Genomic DNA, 21344 nt, shown 5'->3' on the forward strand with positions numbered 1-21344 from the left:
CCTGCCCTCAAATAAGCCTCCTGCCTCAGCTTCCCAAAGTGCTGGGATTACAGCCATAAGCCATGGGCCCAGCCTTGTTTCTGGTTCTTGCTGTCACCCACCTCAACTCTGAGTCTCCCAACTGGCCTCCATGGCTCCTGACTGCTGATAGTGATCGTTTTAAAACACAACGCTGACCACGGGGTGCCCCTACTGACATTCCATGCCTGCCCATCAGCTGAGGATGAAGTTTAAGCTCCTTCACATGGGGAATGGGGCAAACTGGCTCCCACTGACCCCTCCAGCTTCTTCTACCTCTGCTCCCCCTTCTCAGTAACAGAGCCTCTCACGGGGGCAGTTCCAAAGGGAACATCCATAGACTTCCCTCAGTGAGTCAAGAGGGAGGAGTCCAGAGTTCAGTTATCAAGTTTAAACAAGGCAGGATGAGAAGTGCAGGCCAGCAGCAGAGCCACGAGGTCCACGCTGCTAGGAGCCCATGGGAAGCGCACTAAGAAAAGGAAGGCCTGAAGCCCAGAAACCAGCAGCCAAAGGAGCTTCCTCTATGGTTCCTGCATCCAGGGCCGGAAAGCATTGAGGAGGAGACACCACCACTTTCTGGGGCCCTTTTTCTAGGTGGGATGGCTGGGGCTCGCCCCTGGGAGACACTGACACTGTCACCCGCAGCTCTGAGGAGGGAAGGAGGTTGCAGGACTGCTCCTCAGGCCTGCACACCACCCCAGCATGCACTCGGACTTCGGGCGAAGGGGGCACAGAGGTGCCAGAGACTGAGCATGGGTCTCATCGTCACCGGCCTGGCACCTCACACTTCTGCTTGTTTGGATTAATCTTGTAGCCAAGAGGGAGCTGTGGAGGATCTCACCTGGGGAGTAACATGATCAGATTGAGGTTTGCAGAAAAACCGCTCTGGCAGCTGTTTGGGGCAGGGAGGGTACTTGGGAGATGACAAGAGTCCAGAGAACAGGACAGCAAGAGCCCGACCCGTGGCAAGGAGGGTGGGCCAGGGAGAGGCGGCTGCATGGATTGGGCACTGGGTCTCTGGTGAGGGTAGATTGTATGTGAGCTGGAGGAAAGCACGGAGCCAGAACAGACAGGAGAAGCTGAGAGGAAGACTCACAGCCAATAAACAAACAACAACCCGGGCTTTCTTTTCTTCTTTCCTTTCTTCTTTCCCTTCTTATTTTCTTTCCTCTTTCTCTCTTGCTCTCTATCTTCAGGGTTTCACTCTCTCACCCAGGCTGGAGTGCAGTGGCATGATCTCAGCTCACTGTAAACCTCCACCTCCCAGGTTCAAGCAATTCTTGTGCCTCAGCCTCCCGAGTAGTTGGGATTACAGATGTGTACCACCACACCAGGCTAATTTTTGTATTTTTAGTATAGACGGGGTTTCACCATGTTGGCCAGGCTGGTCTTGAACTCCTGACCTCAAGTGATCCACCCACCTTGGCCTCCCAAAGTGTTGGGATTGCAGGCGTGAGCCACCATGCCCAGCCAGGGCTTTTTTTTACCATGAGGTTTGCCCAGGAGTAGACAATACAGGCAACTTCTCTCTTTTAGTATCTAATAACACATTTTACCTCTAGCTTTTACTCAAATGTCTAGTTCTACTACTAAACCCTAAACTACTTTAGAATAAAAATCACAGTTATCTTTGAACCCCCCAGGGTCTAATACTGTACCTCACATATAACACGTGTTTAATAAACAAAGTCTCATTGGCTAGAATACAGGAACGCATATATACATACATTTATATCCATATGATTATGACAAACCATATATGATTAGTGGGAGAAGCTGGAAGTTAGAGTTGTACTATATTTTGAAGAATGTTGAATTAAAGATATATTTGATACTCTAAGTAATGGGATATCATTGAAGTTTCATGAGGAGAGTAATTTTATCAGAGCTATGCTTAGGAAACTAAACTGGGCAAGATGTTTTACAGAATAAAGCAGGAAGGAACTGGAAGTAAGATTAACAGAAAGTTACAGCAATATTTTATCATAAAGAGTTCCTGCACAGGGTATAACTAATGGTCCATGGCCCCATTCTACAGACTGCAACCTAAGACATTGACCATTAAGTTAAAAATCACATCTTAGGAATTCCAATTAAGACACAGACAAATACAGTATAAAATCCAACTGTGCTAGTCTGAATATTTCTGTCTTTACTGGGAAAGCCTGCCCCTTCAAATGCCAGAAGCATTTACAACTCTCCCAGATCTGAGCCTGTGCCATGTTGTGAGTTTGAAAAGGCCCACATCTGGCTTTAATGATCATTGTCTAAAAAGAAACATAGCTGAAGGATTGGAGAGAAAGGAAAACTTTGGGGGGAAAAGAAGAGAAGGATATGTTTTATCTCAAGCCGCCTAGCTTCTATTTTATAAATTTATCTATTGCCAAATACATCTCAGGAGTAGATTCTCACAAAACATACTTATACCAGAAAATAGCAGTCTCAAATGGAAATACCTCTCATTCACTACTCTGGCATGGCAGATGGCCCTCTTCTGATATTCAGGGAAATGGACTTTGCTTTCAGAGAGAAAAGCCTATAAAACAATGAGGAGTTGTCTAGCGTATGCAGAAATGCTTAACCCCTTGCCCGCAGGTATCAAACCTGTATATGGAATACAAACAGCATTCCTGAGCAGGGACTGTCTTATTCATCTTCATATCACCACAGTGCATTGCACATAGTAAATATCTCTAAACGTGAGCATACATAGTTTAATAAGAAGCCTCAACTCTTGAGGTATAAAGATAAATTGGCCTCCCACACTGGTAAGTCTATGGAGTTTCCACAGTTCAGCAAGAATCCAACTACAGGACAAGACACCAGGTACCCCTTGCTTGCACACACCCTTGATAACAGAGCAGAGATGAAGGTGAGTTTTGGGGTTTAGACTGTGTTATATTCAAAAGCATTTTGATTTAACTATGGGCCCTCAGGCTGCAGCATCTAACGTCATGGGGATACATATACACCAGGGAAAGATCACATACGCATATATATTTGGCAAACATTAAATAGAATTTATGATGTGCTAGGCACTATTTTAATCACCTTAAAAATATTAACCCATTTAATGTAATTCTCAGAACAAACCCCAGAACATAGGCACTATTATTATCCTCATTTACAAATGAGAAAACTGAGGCGCAGAGAGGACACTTGCCCAGGGTCACATTGCTATTAAGTGACAGAGTCGAGACTTGAACCTGATCTGTCTGGCTCCAAGTCTGTGTCTTAACAACACCTGGCCTCGTGTACAGCTCTTTTCTGGGTTGCTACAATTCTCTATTTGGTTTGTTGGATCTGAAGGGATACATACATGTTGATATGTTTATAAGAATTGGTGGCTGGGCACGGTGGCTCATGCCTGTAATCCCAGCACTGTGAGAAGCTGAGGCCAGCAGGTCACTCAAGCCCAGGAATTTGAGACCAGCCTGGGCAACATGGTGAAACCCCATGTCTACAAAAAAATACAAAAATTAGCCAGGTGTGGTGGCTCACACCTGTGGTCCCAGCTACTCAGAAGACTGAGGTAGGAGGATCACCTGAGCCCCAAGAAGTTGAGGCTGCAGTGAGCCATGATCACACTGCTACACTCCAGCCTGGGAGACAGAGACCCTGTCTCAAAAAAAAAAAAAAAGAATTGGTGCTTCCCTTGTTTTATGAATATGAATACTTCTCATCAACGTGTAGATACTGAGCTTGTTCATAATTAAAATGTGATCACTTTCTCTCTAGTCCAATTCTGGGCATGGTCTAATTGCTTAACATATGTGAAATTCTAGCATGGAGAAGGGTCTAATGGAAAAGCAAGCAACTCCGTTTCCCAAGAGTGGCTGCTAGACACGTGATTTGTTGGCTGCCCTTCTGATCTCACATTGTTACCCGAAAAGGGCTGTATCAGGTTTAACTTCAACTTCAGGGAAGCCCTTGGAACAGGGACGATGCAATCTCAGCTCTCACTCATCCTCCCCCACTTGCACATGCCCTACAGAGTAACATGCAGACTAAAACTCCACTGAGCAGCGGGGACTGCCAGCAGATCTTCTGCCACTGGGGCCAGGAGGGTGGCACCGAGCAGGGCCCTGGGGCCTGGCAGAGCAGAAGCCAAGGCTGAAGGAGGAAGGAGGGAAGACAGTAAAAACGGAATGTGCTAGCTTCATCACTGTGCCTAAAGTCTTTTACATCCCACGGTTCTGGGACAAAGAGGAGTGACCGTGTGTGTGCGTGTGTGTGCGCGCGTGTGACCGTGTGTGTGTGTGTGTGCGCGCGCATGCTCATGCATGCACGTGCATATGAGTGCAAGGAATGGGAATGTGGCCCCAGGCACGGTGACACACCAACAGCACTTCACTGCTGATTTTTTGGTTTATTTAACACTCAGCTGCCTTTGTTACAAAGGAATTTCATTCCTAAGAGATCCACTATTTTCAAAAGATTCATTCTTGAAAGATCATTATTGTTCAATATTCTATAAACCAAGATTCCTTAAAATAAAAAGGCTTGGGTCTTGGGTGCAATCTTTCCAACTGGGAGCAGGGGAGGGAGTATACTTCCAAAGTGGCAAACAAGATGAGGCCTTAAAGCCAATCATTTCAAGAGAAATAACCAAATTTTTAGTGCAATAGGTCACAGGGATCAATGTACTATTTTCGGTTAAAGGTTTGGCTTGTTCAAAGGACTTTGCCCCTCCAGATTTTTTTGGTAACCAATTGGCAGTTTACCAATTTTATTGAACACCAAGGGTTCATATGGTGTTGGTATAAACAGTAAATAAAATTAAAGTTTAGAATCTGCTCTACAAAGACAGTGTTACTGAAAGGCACAAACAATATAAATAAAATGAAACAAGATCTTAGAGTCAAACAGACCTGAGTCTGAATTCCAGCTATGGCAGCTATGTAATCCTAGTCAAGTTACTCAATCTTTTCGAGCCCTAGTTTTCTTGTGGGTAAAATGGGGATAATTACACCTACCCTAGGGGTTTGATTTTCCTGTGAAAGTTAAAGGAGATAATATGTAAAAGTTTTCAGCATGATGCAAAAATAAGTGTTTACTAAATATTAGTTCTCTCCCATGTGAAAATAAAGAAAAGTAATATGTCATCATTGTGAAGTAACGTCATTCTGCAAATTTACAGACAACTTAACCAAAACGAAGGGGAAAATGTATTCAAGGTATCTACTGAGTACCCACTACGTGTATACCACAATTCATGATATGGCGAAAAAGACTTTTTTTTTGTTTGTTTTTGAGACAAGGTCTTGCTTTGTCACCCCAGCTAGACTGCAGTGGCATGAACACAGCTCACTGAAGCCTTGACTTCCCGGGCTCAAACAATCCTCCCACATCAGTCTCCTGGACTACAGGCACGCACCACCACACCTGGCTAATTTTTGTATTTTTTGTAGAGACAGAGTTTGGCCATGTTGCCTAGGCTCATAATCCACTTTTTAAAAGCTTACACTTGACCTGTCTCTCACGAGAGAAAGGAAGGAAGGAAGGAAGGAAGGAAGGAAGGAAGGAAGGAAGGAGGGAGGGAAGGAGGGAGGGAGGGAGGGAGGGATGGAGGGAGGGAGGGAAGGAAGGAAGGAAAGAAAGAAGGAAAGAAGGGAGGGAAAGGGAAAATAATAAAGAGCTTACACTAGAGTCAGGGAATAAAAACATTCATATTAAACACTCAGTGGCATAAAAGCCATACTTGCCCTCCATTGAGCACTTACAATGTGTCAGGCATCATGCTGACCACCTCAGGAACAGGGTCTCATCTGATCCTCTAAACAGCCTGATGAGATAGTTATTGCAATGTCCCATTTCCCAGATGAGAAAACTGAGGCCTAGCAAGGTTAAATTACTTACCCCAAGGTCACAGAGTTAATATGTGGGCTTTGAACTCAAGCAGTCTGAATCTATAAGCAGCATCATGCAAAGACCAGTTACAACTAAATCACAGGAGAACCCAGAGAAGGATTAAGGTGGGGTTGGACTAGTGACACAGGACTCCTTGGAGGAATTGAGCTGGGCTCTAGAGGAAACATGGAAGGCGGGGGGGGGACAGGAGGGGAGGGGAGGAGAGGGGGTCATGGGAGCAGCCTCCTGCTGAAGCCTCCAGAGTACCGCAGGAGGAAAGGGGAACTTTCTTAGGGGGAGAGGAAATTGGAAGAGGAATCCCTTTACCAAATGTTGCTTGGAGCCCAGAATTTCAGCCAGTCTGCATAAGAATAATGTCCTACATTTTTAAAGAACACACCATAGTTTACAAAATGCTTGCACAAAACTGTTCCATTTGATGATGACAATGGGTAACATTTACTGAGAAATTTATAATAAACCAGGCACTACACTAGCTCATTCCAGCCTTAACAGGGTGCTAGGAAGTAGGTTGTAGTCTTGTCCCTCCCAGGTGAGAAAACAGAGGCCAACGTCAGCTAACGTGGCAACAGTAGGGTTTCAGGTTTGAACCTAGGTCTAACTCGGGAAGGCATCATCCATACAGTCCTCAAAACAACCTGTTTAAGTAAGTAGGGCAAGTATTGTATCCATTTTTCAGATGAAGAAACTGGGCCTTAAAGAGAGCAAGGAAATGAATAACTTAACTCCGCTAATAACTAAACCAGGTTTTGTCACCCAGTCCTCAAGTCCCCTCCACCCCACCTCCAAGTTTGCCTTCCCAGGCCTGAGGGTGTCTCCGTCCCAGCACCCCGCCCTCCTGGAGCGGCCAGAGGCTTCAGAGCCTGTGGTTGCTGTGGCCTACAGCACGGCGTGCCCGAGCCTGCAGGGCTGGGCCTGTTATTCCACAGTAGTTGGCACTCCCACGGCAATCCCTGCCAGAGGGCTGGGTCGGGTTTCCTGTCTATCTCCCTTGCCACAGCTGTGTTTTCAATAGGGAAGTCGCCTGCTGTCTCTCCTGGGAGAGGACCACACTCCACCTCCCCTTGCTAAACACCAGGCAGCCCTGTGCGGTTGCCAGGGTTGTGTGAGGATAAGATTAGGAGGGGACCCGCCCCTGTGCAGGCCTGAGCAGCTGGACAACCGCCCATGAGACACGGGCTTCCCCGAGGCCCAGGCTGTCACCTCCGCTCTGGGAGGCCCTGTGGGGTTGCAGACAGCAGCGACAGCCCTCCTCCTGCAGGGGAGCCACCTGGCTGTTTCAGAGTCTGAGTCCAGGCTGCCTGTGGGGTCAAAACAGGAGGAAGGAAATAAGAGGGGGGAGGGTGACAGAGACAAGGGGAACGAAGACAGAAGCAAGGGAGGAAAAGACAGAGAGGAATTAGGGCCAAAAGACCAACAAGGGAAGAAGAAGTGGAACACTCTGCGGCCCTGGCTTTCAGCAAGTGCAGCACCCGTTCCTCAGGCTCTCCCTAGCTGATAGGAATTTTAATTACACAAAATTAAATTGTATATGACATTTAGTACATTGTGTTCTAAATAGTGTATTGGATTTGAATACAAAGTAAAGGCCACCTTCTTTCACATCCTCCTCCCAAAAGGGTGGTGACTTCATCCTTGCAGAAGTCTCCCAGGTTTCCTCAGCCCCTGCCCCCGCCTCCCACCCTCCCTCCCGGGGAGAGCTGTTTGCCTTCTTCCTGCCCTTCTGGGGTTGGCACCCAGCCGTTTCTTCCCTCCTCCTCCTCCCTCACCCTCCAAAGTTCCGATCCCATCACCTTAGCCTGTGTTCTACCCCCTGTCAACTCACAGGCTTTCAACATCTCACCCTTCCCTCCACCTTTTATGTCTCCGGGCTCTGTTCCCCACCATTCATATGGTGTTTAAATCCACGGCTTCCTTTCAGTGGTTAGAGAAGGGATAAAAGCTTTCCTTTATGTTTGCCAGTGTTTAAATTGCTTCTGAAAACACCCAGTGGTGAAAACTATGAAAAGGGGACAGTCTTTTCAGCTGATTGTTTATGTAGAACTCGGCAGGGAATGTAAGCAGGGGGGTTGCTCAGTAATTACTGGACTCCATTCCCCTGGCTCGGGCCCCGCCCTCCCTAACTCTAGAGGTGGAATGGCAGTCCACCTCCCCACGCTGCAGGTTAGGTTGGTGCGAGAGTGCCCAGACCAGGAGGAAGGCTGTTCGTTCTGCTCATGCAAGCCAGGAGGCTCTGGAACCAGGCAAAGTGGGTTTAGTGATAAAGAAATAGGCCAGCCTCCAAATAAAAGGCTTTCGGCTCTTGCTCCACGGCTGTGCCTTTCAGGAGAGCTGGGCTTTCGGCTCTAAAGACTGCCCTTCTCCTCTTTCCTCCATGCTGTCCACATGGAGTCTCCACCACGAGATGCTTCCGCTGACCAGCTACGTTCACAGAGATCATTTCTGGCTGCAATCTCACACCACTTATTTTATCCCAGTAGATGTTTGTTTCGGCCCCTAATTTCCACTCCCTTGGGCCAGTAAAGTGACTTGATTCCCTCTGTTTCTAAGGACCCCAAGAAAACAAGGGCTTCACTCTCTGGGAGCCGTACCCGCAGCACTCCTGGGTTCTGCCCACAAGTGGTATCCTCAGGGAAGACCCCTCTGGGCAAACCATTCTGAACAAGGCCCAGAGGCTCCTCTGCTCACCTGCCCTCCCCACATTCTTCAACACCTCCCTCCAGTTGCTCATGAAGCCTCCAGGTCCTCTGCCCCTCCACCCTACTTTCCTCCAGCCTCCTCACCAGAGAATCATCTCCAACAGGGACCCCTCTTCCAGGAAAGTAGCTGGTCACAAACAAATTTCTGTATGAAGGCCAGGCACAGTGGCTCATGCCTGTAATCCTAGCACTTTGGGAGGCAGAGGCAGGTGGATTGCCTGAGCTCAGGAGTTCGAGACCAGCCTGGGCAACACGGTACAATCCCATCTCTACTAAAATACAAAAAATTAGCTGGGCATGGTGGCACACACCTGTAATCCTAGCTACTCCAGAGGCTGAGACAGGAAAATCGCTTGAACCTGGGAGACGGGGGTTGCAGTGAGCCGAGATCGCGCCACTGCACTCCAGCCTGGCGACAGAGCGAGACTCCATCTCCAAAAAAAAAAAAAAAAAAAATTCTGTATAAAACATTATCATGATTAAGAACATTAACTCTGGGGTAAAAAAAAAATATATATATATATATATATATATAGGTTCAAGCCTGCGCTGCTGTCTGCTGAGCATGTGACCTTGGGCAGTTGGCTTATATCACTCTAAACTCCAGGACCCTCATCTGTAAACTGGATACGATAATAATAGTATCTGCCTCATAGTGCTGTTGTCAAGATTAAATGAGATTAAATAAAATTATGAGAAGAATTCTTTACAAAGTGCCTTTCACCCAGTAAGCTCTCAAGAATGACAGTATTATTGCCCATGACCATTTATTCAACACTCTTAAACCCCTACAATGAACAAAGTATGAATCTGCCTACCTCAAGGGTCTTTCTGTTCGATAGAGGAGTCAAATATACAAACAAGTGGACAGAAAACAAAGCAGAATTAGTAAATGCACATGAGATAGAAACATGATATGCTTTAGAGAGTAGAGAGATGAAAAAAAAGATTACTCTTTCCAGAAGAACAGAAGAGGCACAGCAGTAGAGGTGGCCCACGAGCAAGGCTTTGAAGCATGAGCAGGGCTCTGATCAGTGGAAGCAGATGGTAGGTTCCAGGAAGTGGCAGAAGGGGAGGCATGGAGATTGACGGTGCAGGGTGAGTGGAATGCACAGATGCCGGCTGCTTCCTCGGGTTCCAGCCCCCCTTCTTCCATCCCAGCAGCCCCATTGTCCACTTAGGCATCCACTGCATTGTGGGGAATCTTGAGGTCAAGGGAAATCGTGCATCAGGTAGCCACTCAGCACATCCCAGCCCACTGGCGACTGGGGTTGATGCAGGGGCAGATGTACATCAGAAACAAGTCTACTCAGATTAAAGATCAGTCAGGAATGCTGGGGAAAAGTCATTCTTTTTTTTTTTCTTTGTTGAGATGGGGTCTCACTCTGTCACCCAGCAGGTTGGAGTGCAGTGGCACAATCTCGCCTCACTGCAACCTCCGCCCCCTGAGCTCAAGCCATCCTTCCTCCTCAGCCTCCCAAGCAGCTGGGACCACAGATGCATGCCACCAAGCCTGGCTGAGTTTTTGTATTTTTGGTAGAGATGGAGTTTCGTCATGTTGGCCAGGCTGGTCTCCAACTCCTGAGTCCAAGCAATCTGGCTGCCTCGGCCTCCCAAAGTTCTGGGATTACAGGCATGAGCCATTGCACCGGCCAAGTCGTTCTTTCTTTAGAGACATGAGATGAAGGGCTGCTGGCATGGGACCATGAGAATTAGGAAGAAATTGTGGCCAGGCACAGTGGCTCAGTTTTAATCGCAGCACTTTGGGAGGCTGAGGTGGGAGGATCACTTGAGACCAGGAGTTCAAGACCAGTCTGAGCAACGTAACGAGACACTATCTCTACAAAAAAAAAAAAAAAATTTGTTTTAATTAGTCAGGCTTGATGGTGCAGGCCTGTAGTCCCAGCCACTAAGGAGGCTGAGGTGGGAGGATCACTTGAGCCCAGGAGGTCAAGGCTACAGTGAGCCATGATTGTGCCACTACACTCCAGTCTAGGAGACACAGTAAGACCCTGTCTCAAAAAGAAAAAAGAAAGAAAGGAATTAGATCCTTGGGGAATTGTTGAGCCTTACCCAAAGCCCCACTCTGACACTAGATTTCTTTTTCTTTTCTTTTTTTTTTTTTTTTTTTGTAGAGATATGATGTCACTATGTTTTGCCCAGGCTGGTCTCGAACTCCTGGCCTCAAGCGATCCTCCTGCCTCAGCCTCCCAAAGTGCTGGGATTACAGGCGTGAGCCACAGTGCCCAGTCAGCTGACTCTAGACTTCTTTCGTACCAGAAGCAAATAAGGGCGTGTATTGTATAAGCCAGTTTGAGCTATGCTTTTCAGTTTCTTGATGTTCAAAAACGACCTGAAATAGAGAGTCATAAAAAATTGAAACTAGAAAGGTATTAGAGGGTTAAATCATGAAAGGCTTTCCTTGCCCCATTCTAAGGCATTAGACTTTATGTAGGCAGTAGGAAATCCCATTGAAAACTGTTGAGGAGGGAGGTGGCATGATCAAATCTGTTTTAGGAAATTGATGGCAGGATGAATGATAGACTGGAAGGGAAAGGGATTAGAAGCAAAACAACAAAAACAACTATTGATTAGTCATGAGTCTGGGCTGGTAAAAGGACATTTTATCAAATATCTCCAGATGTCCACATGGCCTGGAGTGGGGAAGAGTAAGAAAGCAGAGATACCTATGGCAACCTCTCTTCTTATCAGAACCAATGGCCTGCCCTTCACCCTTAAGAGCTTAGTGTATACAGCAGAGAGTCCAAATCCTAATACTGTATTACAATACCTCAGAAGGCTACCCAGTTGTCATAGAAGCTTCAAACAACAGAAAATTTTTAGTTTTAAAACAAAGTCAATTTTAATTTAAATTTTTAACTAACATTATTAAAAGGCGGGGAGTAGGATACAACCCCAAAACAAATGGAGTGTCTTCACTACCAAAAGTTTGTGAATCACTGATCTAAATCATGGCACTCCCAGCACCCCTTCCTGGAGGGGGTGCCAGTCCTGGCATGGGTTCCCAGCCCCCTGGGGAGCTACTGGTGTGCTAAAGCTTTGCAGTGCCTGTGGACAGGAAGAGGCTCCAGAGCTCCCATCCTCAGATCCACAAAAAAATGCGAATCTCTCCTGGAGCAATGTAAGTGTCTTGATCCCTCTTCCTGTCGCCTTTCCCTGCTGCCCTTTCTGCTGCACTGTTACAGCACTGGGCTGATGACACCAGGGCAGCGAAGGTTCCTTGCCCCCCGCATCTTCCCCTGTGCTGAAGCAGTGCATGGTAACCTGGCTGCCCGCATTCTGATGCATTCTCCAGTCTTTCCCACAGGCACATTCCCACCTGCATTCCAAACTGACTGTTTCATTTACATAATTCCAATAGCTTTCACTGCCAGCTTCCTGTTTTTGTAAACTCCTGTACAATTTTTTAGTTTCATAAGAAACAAGGGCCCCAGCTCACAATCACCCTCTACCAACAGTTTATCTGCATCAAAGAAGACAGGGAAGCTTCTGTCCATTGGTTTCCCTTCTTATTTTAGAAATAGAAGCTTAAAAAACACCCCAGTGGTTTCCAATCCAGAGAGTTGCATATAAGCTTTTGACTTCACTGGTTACTGGCTTCCTGTTAACTGAAAGAAGTTTCAAGCTGAGTCAGAGAAGAGAACCGGGCCCAGCAGTGATTCATTAGTGTTGCTAATGACACCCTTACTGCCACCACCATCACTGCTGCTTCTGCTGGGGCTGCTGGGGCCTCCATGTTAGCCTAATCCTAAGAGAGCAAGAAACTGAAGCCATTGTCCTGATTTTCTCTTCCAGATGGCATTGCAGTGGCAGCAGTGAGCACAGGCCAAGCAAGACTGGCCTTGAGATGAGGAGGCCAGATGGGCCCTGAATCAGGGTGGTTTCAGGATGCCCAGGAAGGCACTGCTGCTGCAGAATAACTTCCCCCTCTCCCTGCCCTCCCTTTGCACAGTGCCTGAAGATTCTTCCTCCTTCTGAGCTTTTCTGGTCTTCCTGTAAGATACAAATACAGTTTAAAAGGGCTGCTCATACCCTAATATGATTAATGGGATGAGCTCACTTTGGAAAATACTAATCACTTGAGAGATGCAGATGGAAGAGATGCTGAATTATAACCCAAAAGACTACCAGGCCAGAAAAGAGAGGCAGGAAAGAGATGCAAGTGTCAACTACTCAGTTTTGCCCAGATCCAGGCTTCACTGCACGGTCATAGTCAGGAGCATCTGACCACAGTACAGCCAGCAGTGCGGGAAGTGTTCAGCACTCTTCAGCCATGACTCTAGTTTAGGGATTTCTCCCAGTGCCAAGATCCTCCTGGAGGGCTCCAACAAACAGCAACATATAAAAAAAGTTGCTTTAGAAATGCATCTATAGCAACAAAGGGTTCCCAACCTGTCTTCTTGCAGCTAAGTCTGTCATATGCATTATCTTATCTAATCTTCATGTCAACCTAGGAAACATCACTTCTCCTGATTCTACAGATGAACAGTGAAGATGATGCCACAAGTAAATTTCTGACTTAAAATATCATATTCCATCACAGTATAATTGATTAATTCCTAGGCTTTAAAAATCAACATATCATTCACATAACATAAAATCTATCATTTTTTAAAGTAAACATAAAATCTATCATTTGTTAAAGTATACGGTTCAGTGATTTTTAGTATATTCACTATGTTGTGCAAACATCACCACTAGCTAATTCTAGAACATTTTCATCACCCCAGGAAGAAATCTTGTACCTATTAGCAGTCACTCCCAATTCCTCCCTATACCCCCTCCCTGACAACCACTCATCTACTTTCTGTCTCTGTAGATTTGCCTGTTTGAACATTTCATATTAATGGAATCATAAAATGTAGTTTTTTCGTGACTGGCTTCTTTCACTGCATGTTTTCAAGAGTAATCCATGTTGTAGCATATAATAGTACTTCATTCCGTTTTATGGCTGCATAATATTCCATTGTATGGATATACCACATTTTGTTTATCCATTCATCCATCAAAGAACACTTGAGTTGCTTCCCCCTTTCAGCTATTGTGAATAATGCTGCTATGAATATTATTGTACAAGTTTTTGTGTGGACATATGTTTTCAATTACCTTGGGAATTCCTAGAGTTTTTATATATCTGAAAACATAGGTAAGTCTAAAAGAAATGAGTATCAGCTATGGTATTGCATTCATTACAAGGTATTTATAATATGCCTGTTTTCAATAAGGATTTGCAGTATTCCCACCACGATATCCTATGCCACCTGTAGTACTGCACCTGTCACACTGAATCTGTTTCCACAACTGCATGGGGTGCTCTTTGAGGGAAGGGACCCATCCTGTTCACTGTAAACAATTTCTTAAGTATAAGTCACTACCTGTCTGTGAAGCAGCAGCACCTTCCTGGGCATGCTGAAACCACCCTGATTCAGGGACCATCTGGCCTCCTCATCTCAAGGCCAGTCTTGTTTGTCCTGTGCTCATACTGCTATACCATCTGGAAGAGAAAATCAGGATGATGGCTTCAGTTTCTTGCTCTCCTAGTATCAGGCTAACATGGAGGCCCCAGCAGCAGCAGGAGCAATGGTGGTAGCAGGAGGGGTGTCATCAGCAACACTAGTTAGGTGGGCCAGAGCTGAATGGACTGGAGTTGACATCTGCCCACGGGACAGCCAGCAGCACAGAAAGTGCTCAGACATGGAAGTTCTCCCCACAGGCTCCTCAGGCAGGAATGGATCAATTAGACCCTCCTTCTCAAGTGGATAGTGGTTGGTAGAAGCCAAGAGACACAAGAGAGGAGGCAGCAAGCAGCAGCCCTGAGGAAGCAGAAGTTCTGGGGTATTGAGAACGGTATGTAGTTGTTCAGTAACTGCTGGGCTGGCAGAGAGGCTGAGACAACAGACTCGTGCAGCTGGGAGGACAAGGGGCTGAGTCTCTGCCACTACATGAGATCTTGAATAATTTTTCACTTCCCAGGTTATGTTTCACTCCACATGAAAAGAGCATATCTTACTGCTTAGTTGTGCTCTCTCTGCCCACGGATAGCTCATAGATGTCTTTTTCATTGTTGTGTTTTGCAGAGATGGGGTATCACTGTGTTCACAGGCTGATCTCAAACTCTTGGCCTCAAGGGTTCCTCTTGCCTCGGTCTCCCAAAGTGATGGGATTACAGGAGTGAGCCATGATGCCCACACTCAGCCCGCTCCTCTTGCCCAGAGAGTTTGCACATGGACTGCTGCTCCCCTGACCCCCTCCTCCAGCCACTTCTCTCCAATAGCAAATACCCTTCCCCTGGTGAATGCCCATTCCTCCTGGGATCTCAGCTCAGCATCACTTCCTCCAGGAGGACCCCTTGGAGCAGTAAAAGCCTCTCCTCTAAGCCCTCACAGCTGCATCAGTGTCTTTGTGACACCACTGCTGTAAGACTGCATCTATAGAGTGATTAATTCATTCATATTGATGCCCAGCTACACTAACACTCCATTAAGGTAGAGACTATTTTGGCTCAGCTTTGTATCCCCAGCACCTAGCCTGACACCTAGCAGGGCAATAAATATTTGATGAACAAATGAATTCATTGTTTTTTTCCAGGAAGGAAACAAGTCCAATTTTTAAGTAGTTAAGGATACAAGGCCTTCCCATTGATCTCGTAGTAAAAAATCATAGTGGATTGACAAAACTCAAGGTATATATAAGGCATGTCCTGGGACCCTCTCCTCCTGCCACAGGAAGGACAATACCTTGGCATGGGAGAGAAGGGGGTTGGGATCAGGACTGGGCTCATTGTGTGAGGTAGTCTCAAGTCCTTACATGAGGAGGCTCATTGAACAGCCAAAAAATTGATGAATCTCAGGTAGGGGTCTCAGGAAGGTCTCCCCTGCCTACCACGGGAACTACCCTCACTATGGGGAAGGTCTAACAGGCCTCTAAGGCATGAACTGGTACAGAGTGTGTGTGTGTGCATGTGTGCATGCGTGTATGTGTACGTGTGTGTGTGTTTGTCCTGTACTCCAGATTCAGGTAAGGAGCAGCTTGGGGGCCTCAGGCGCAGCCCCTGAATAGGGGAAAGTGGAGGTAGGCAGAGAGGGCAGAAGAAAGCAAGCCACTTTCAAAACATCCCTCCAAAAACAACTGAGAGAGTTTAGTGTAATAATCTGATTTTGTGAGACAAAGATCCAGAGGGCATTGGGCATGAGTCCAGTTCAGAATCAATCTGGTGGGCACCTCAGGGCTCAAAAATACTCTCTTTACCAGGCCTTGACCTGGGCCACCTGTTATTGGAGCGGTGGAAGCTAGAATTCAGTTTTAATTAGGGTAGAATCCCAAAGAGGTCTTTAAGATAAAGTGGCTGCAAAAGGAACCCCGAAAGAACTATAGAAGTTAAACTACAGAAACCAGTATTTAGTACCATCAAGCTGGTTATCACACGGCTTCAGCCACAAGCAAAGGTTTGGCAGGAATGTGAATTCAAAAATCAGGACTGTCAGGCAGCAGGCTTGATAAATCAGTTACTACTTCTGGTCTCCTCTATCATCCTCCCCTCCCTGCTTCCAAGATATAGGCTGAGGGGGAACCCAAAATGTAGCACTGGTTTCTGCCTGACATACATTCTCTGGGCCTACTGGCCTGAGAGCATTAGAAGGACACAGGGATAAATCAAGAGGACCCAGCATGCTTAGAAAGATGTGAGCAGAATTAGTTAATTCTACTCCCTTGGACTAGATAGCACATTGAGAGGCTCTGTGATTTCTGAAATCCTGTATGAAAATGATACGAGATCTAATGTTTCAAGGTTCCTTTAGTCAATTTTATCAATAAGGGATGTGAAATACCAACACTGCTGATAAAATATTCAGAAATTATATTACCACAGCTTTTGACCTGACATCTGTGATAAGACATATTTAAAAATCAAACCTGGTGGCTTTTAAGGCTAAAAGACTGAAAGACATTATTACTGATTTTGCAGTTAATTTGAAGAACCACATCTGATCTTACATCGTCCTTTCTCATCAGATCAATACCTTCAAGTTTATTGTCTGTTAAAATGCTGCAGTACTGCAGCAAATTTACATACCCGATTGGTTCTGTGGCAGTGATAAGCACAAAGTGGTGTTAATGACGGGACTCTGGCCTGTCCTTTGCAGACTGGAGAGGAAATTATTGAGTCTCCTCCAGGTGCGTGAGAGGAGAAAGGAATCACACTGTCTCCCCTGCCATTCTCCTCACCTCCAACCTACACAAACAGCTTGATTCCTGCCTTTGTTTGTTTCTCCCATGTGCTTTTGGGAGTACCACTGAATGAGAGTGACCTGAATTATCTACAAGATATAGTAAAAGTAAATCATCCCCAAATTCCAATATTTTTTACTGTAACTGAAACAAGTCACTTTGATAAGCCTTGCAACTCATTGGGACGTCTCAACTTTGTGCTTTGTTCTGTACTGGAAACCACCTGCTCCCCTCTCTGCCACTCCCAGGTGTTTACTTTTCATAATTTTTGCTAACAGCAATCACACCCCTTCCTTGAGCCCTCGGGGTAGGTTGAAACTACATTTAAAGAAGCACACCAGGTCTCCCTACCCCACTCCCAAAACATCATAAACACACCTATTAACACACACACACAAATGTTCAGCACCCCAGGTATGTTTCCCTGACCTTTTGGTTTGCTAAAGACAACTTTAAAAGCCAAAAAATGACTTGCAAACTTCCTTTATGTTCTGCAAATTTAAAATTTCTGCATATATATTACACAAATCAGTCACCTACCCTACTTACCCACTGTATCAAGTTTATATACAAAGACTAGCCAAATAACTTCCAACAAATGGATTTCTTTATAAAACAAAAATAAAAAGAAGGAAAATTTTGTTTCTAGGCTTAAAGTACCTTTGTCAACTGGTGACAAATAAAACAAGATTTCAAGGGATGATTAAAGACCCTGGGTCAATGCCCTCACTCTCCAGGGAAATCGTTGACTCAATCCTTATAAATGGATTCCATAGCTCACTGTCCTCCATTCTGATATTGTTGGTGATTATAATAAAATAGCCAAAGCCATTCAGTCTTACTATCAACAGATGGTGCCTGCTTTTCTCTCATACTTGCCTAAAGGCCTCTGTTACAAACTCAGAAATAAAATGGGAACTTTTTGAAGAAACGTCAAAAAAAGATGCAATAAAAACTGTAACAGGTAGACTTGGAGCACAGGCTTTTGAGTAGGAGCTGATGTTATTACCACAGACACCTGTGACTCTATACTGGGGACTCAGGACTTCCAGGATGTCTAGCACAGAAAGAGATGACTTCAAGAAAGCAGACTGTCTACCCCAAGATCAGCAAAATAAAATCTTCTTATTAAAATTCTTTGTATATATGTTAAACTAGAAAATTGAAAGGAAAAACTTCAAAAAATAATGATTCTGTAGAATATATTAATAGATTTTATCTATAAACTACCCAAAACCATGGCAACAACGGTTAAATATTATTCAAAGTGCTTTTATTCAGTTCCTTTACCTTTACGTCATGTAGGTTATTTACTTAGGCTCAATAAAAATCCATCCTCTTTCCTGTAAGATTAAACTGAATAAATCAAATTTGCAACAATAACCAAGACCCAAATCTCATTTAATTAGATATGACAAGCCACTTTTAAGGAACAAGAACTATGCTTTACAGGTTGGGGAGGAATGCCTACACACAGTAACGTATTGGTAAGTGTTTAACAACCAGCTCTGCAAAGGAAAAAAACACACTGTGTTGTTGCATTTGCCAGTTTCTGTGGTATAAATATTCCTGTCATGGCCAATGTTAACATAACATCACTGAATGTGGAGTTGAGAAGACATGAAATAGCACACCATTATAAAGTATTTCCACTATAAAGATGCAATATTCAAGTTGAATGATGAAGAACCATTAAATAAATAAATGCAATAGATGCAGAGAGGCCAGGCACAGCAGCTCATGCCCACAGTCCCAGCACTTTGAGAGGCCAAGATAAGAGGATCATTTGAGGCCAGGAGTTCAAGAACAGTCTCTGGGCAATATAGCAAGACCTTGTCTCTACAAAAATAAAAATAAAGTAAATAAATGGGCCAGATGCAGTGGCTCATGCCTGTAATCCCAGCACTCTGGGAGGCCGAGGTGGGAGGGTCACTTGAGGTCAGGAGTTCGAGACCAGCCTGGGCAACATGGTGAAACCCCATCTCTACTAAAAAATACAAAAATTAGCCAGGCATGATGGTGGGCACCTGTAGTTCCCTGCTACTTGGGAGGCTGAGGCAGGAGAATTGCTTGAACCCGGGAGGCAGAGGTTGCAGTGAGCTGAGATTGTGCCACTGCACTCCAGCCTGGGTGACAGAGTGAGACTCTGTCTCAAAAAAAATAAATAAATAAAAAATAAAGTAAATGAATTTATTTAATAGATGCAAATAAGCTTAAGAGCATAGATAAAAATAAACTGCCATACAATAATTAGTAAGAGATAAGTTTTGAGTATTTATTGCCATTGTTCTAAATATAATTTATTTAATTGTATATCATAAAGTTTAGTTTCTCATAATGGCCATGTTTAACAAGCAGCTTACAAAATTCCTACAAATTTAACAATCAGTTCTTGCAAACCAGTATGAGCCGGTTCCAGCACACCATTCTCAGAAAACTGCCCTGGAACTTATTCTATGGTTTATGGAATATCAGCTTTACAGATAGTAAAGAATTGCCTAGCAAGTTAGGAAAATGACTAATTTGGAGGGGTCTCAGACAAACAAAACCTCATAGAAGCAAACTGGATGGTTTTTGTTCCTCAGCTCAGTAAATACACTAATAAGGGCCTGTTAAAGCAAACTAAATATGGCCTGAGAAGGACTCCGTATTTCTATATTTGAGTACTTGTGGACAAACTGTAACCTTGTAATAGGCAGACAAGATTAAGAACCTAACTTAGGAGTATGCACCTGTAACAATAGCTGAGTCTTGGCCAATCTCAGTGGCCATACTTCAACCACTCATAGACTGCTAAGTGTTTAAACTGTGTTCAAATAAGGCAAATGCCAACCCATAGCCAATCCAGCTGTTTCTGTACTTCACTGCCAGTTTCTGTATGTCATTTCCCTCTTTTTTGGTCTTAAATTTGTTCTGACCATGAGGCATCCCTGGAGTCTCTCTGAATCTGCTGTGATTCTGGGAGCTGCCCGATTCACAAATCATTCATTGCTCAGTTAAACTCCTTTAAATTTAATTCGGCTGAAGCTTCTCTTTTAACAGGCCATAAAATAATCTGACACATAAAAGTACATTACAGATATGGAGGATTTACAAGTTAAGTCTCAAACCAGAAGGCTCTGGTTTTTGAAGTCTGTAACAAGGATGTATTGGTGTATTAACATCTCTTATACATGATGTAAATAAAACAAAATTTCAAACGAGTTATATGGAATCAGAAAAATCTCAAAACCATTTAGGAGGTCAAATCTGCATGTGAGAAAAGAACTTGACCATAAAGAAAAACTGTGAAAACACGACTAAACTAATACCCTCCTGGGCCACATCCCATGGGGGAGTAGAGGGAGAAAACCACTTTGCACCCAGAGACAAAACAAAACACAAAAACCAGGATTACTCTCTATAATTCTAGTCCCCAAAATATGAAACCCTGAACCATTCCTGTAGTGACTCCCTAACAAAAACATCTCTATCCCTAACTTTTGCAATGCTAATGCCTGAAGATATGACTCAACCTTTGTAAATATTAATATCACACAAGAAAAACACTGTTTTTCTACCATAAACAGTAAACTCAGTGATTTGGTAATTTTTTCCTTTAAATACTTGCATTTTTTATTGGATGAGCCTGTCTTTCTAAAGCCTGGATTCCCTTGCAACACTCACTACAAATAAAGTTGCTTTCTCTTCTAAATGCTTTTGTCTGAGTCTTTGATAGTAACTTGTTTACTTGTCCCTATTTTTTTGGTCCTACATACCTATTGCTATGATCTGAATGTTTGTGTCCCACTGAAATACATATGCTGAAAACTTAATCCCTATTGTGATGATTAGGTGATTAGGTCATGAGGGTGGGGTCCTCATCAATGGGATTAGTGCCAAGAACTGCCTTGCCCCCTTTCAACATGTGAGGACCCAGCAAGAAGACACCATCTATAAGAAATCAGGCTCTCACCAGACACCAAAGCTGCTGGCATATTGACTTTGGACTTCCCAGCCTCCAGAACTGAAAAATCAATGTTTGTTGTTTACAAGCCACCCAGTCTATGGTGTTTTGTTACAGCAGCCCAAGTGGACTAAGACACCTGCTCCCAGTCATGGCCATGTATTAACAGCTCCTATCACAGATAACAACAGTGAGCTCTGGACAGAAAATAAAAACATCTTTCTAAAGTCACAAAAGAGCAACCAAAAGTAGGTAGATGCTGGAGGGGAGTGGACATTTGAAAGAGGGGAAAGGCACTAAGGGAGCATCCCATTTTTTATGGCTTTTATCCTGAGGGAAAGCCCCCAAATGGCACTATGCAGGGCAGCTAAAAGTCAGAAAAAAAACCCAGTCTTACTGGTGTGAACCAAAGGATGGGATTTGAGGGAAATATAGATGCTGGAAAGCAAAGTGGGGGAAATTGAAAGGGAGAGGGCCAGAAAGGGGGAGCCCCAAATTGTGTGTATAAATTCTGACCAACTGTCCAGCTGATGCTGGAACCACATGTGTGTGAGTCAGAC

At 44.6% G+C, this 21344-nt stretch overlaps 2 protein-coding genes across 3 annotated transcripts in view; one reads left to right on the plus strand and one right to left on the minus strand.

Annotated features, from left to right (window-relative positions):
• The window catches only part of LOC134759398 (splicing factor, arginine/serine-rich 19-like), a 101913-nt gene that overhangs the window by 25437 nt on the left and 55132 nt on the right, over positions 1 to 21344 (minus strand). The gene's annotated exons all lie outside the window — the stretch shown is intronic.
• Positions 20684 to 21344, plus strand: part of LOC100441720 (small ribosomal subunit protein eS8-like) — a 43597-nt gene continuing 42936 nt past the window's right edge. Inside the window, exon 1 of one of the 2 annotated variants that reach the window (XM_054519689.2) lies at positions 20684 to 21032. The gene's annotated coding sequence lies outside the window, so the exon portion shown is untranslated. The remainder of the gene's footprint in view (positions 21033 to 21344) is intronic. The other variant, XR_008509534.2, reaches the window with a different exon arrangement.

Source organism: Pongo abelii, chromosome 1, assembly GCF_028885655.2.
Source record: "Pongo abelii isolate AG06213 chromosome 1, NHGRI_mPonAbe1-v2.0_pri, whole genome shotgun sequence".
NCBI classification, from domain to species: Eukaryota; Metazoa; Chordata; class Mammalia; order Primates; family Hominidae; genus Pongo; species Pongo abelii.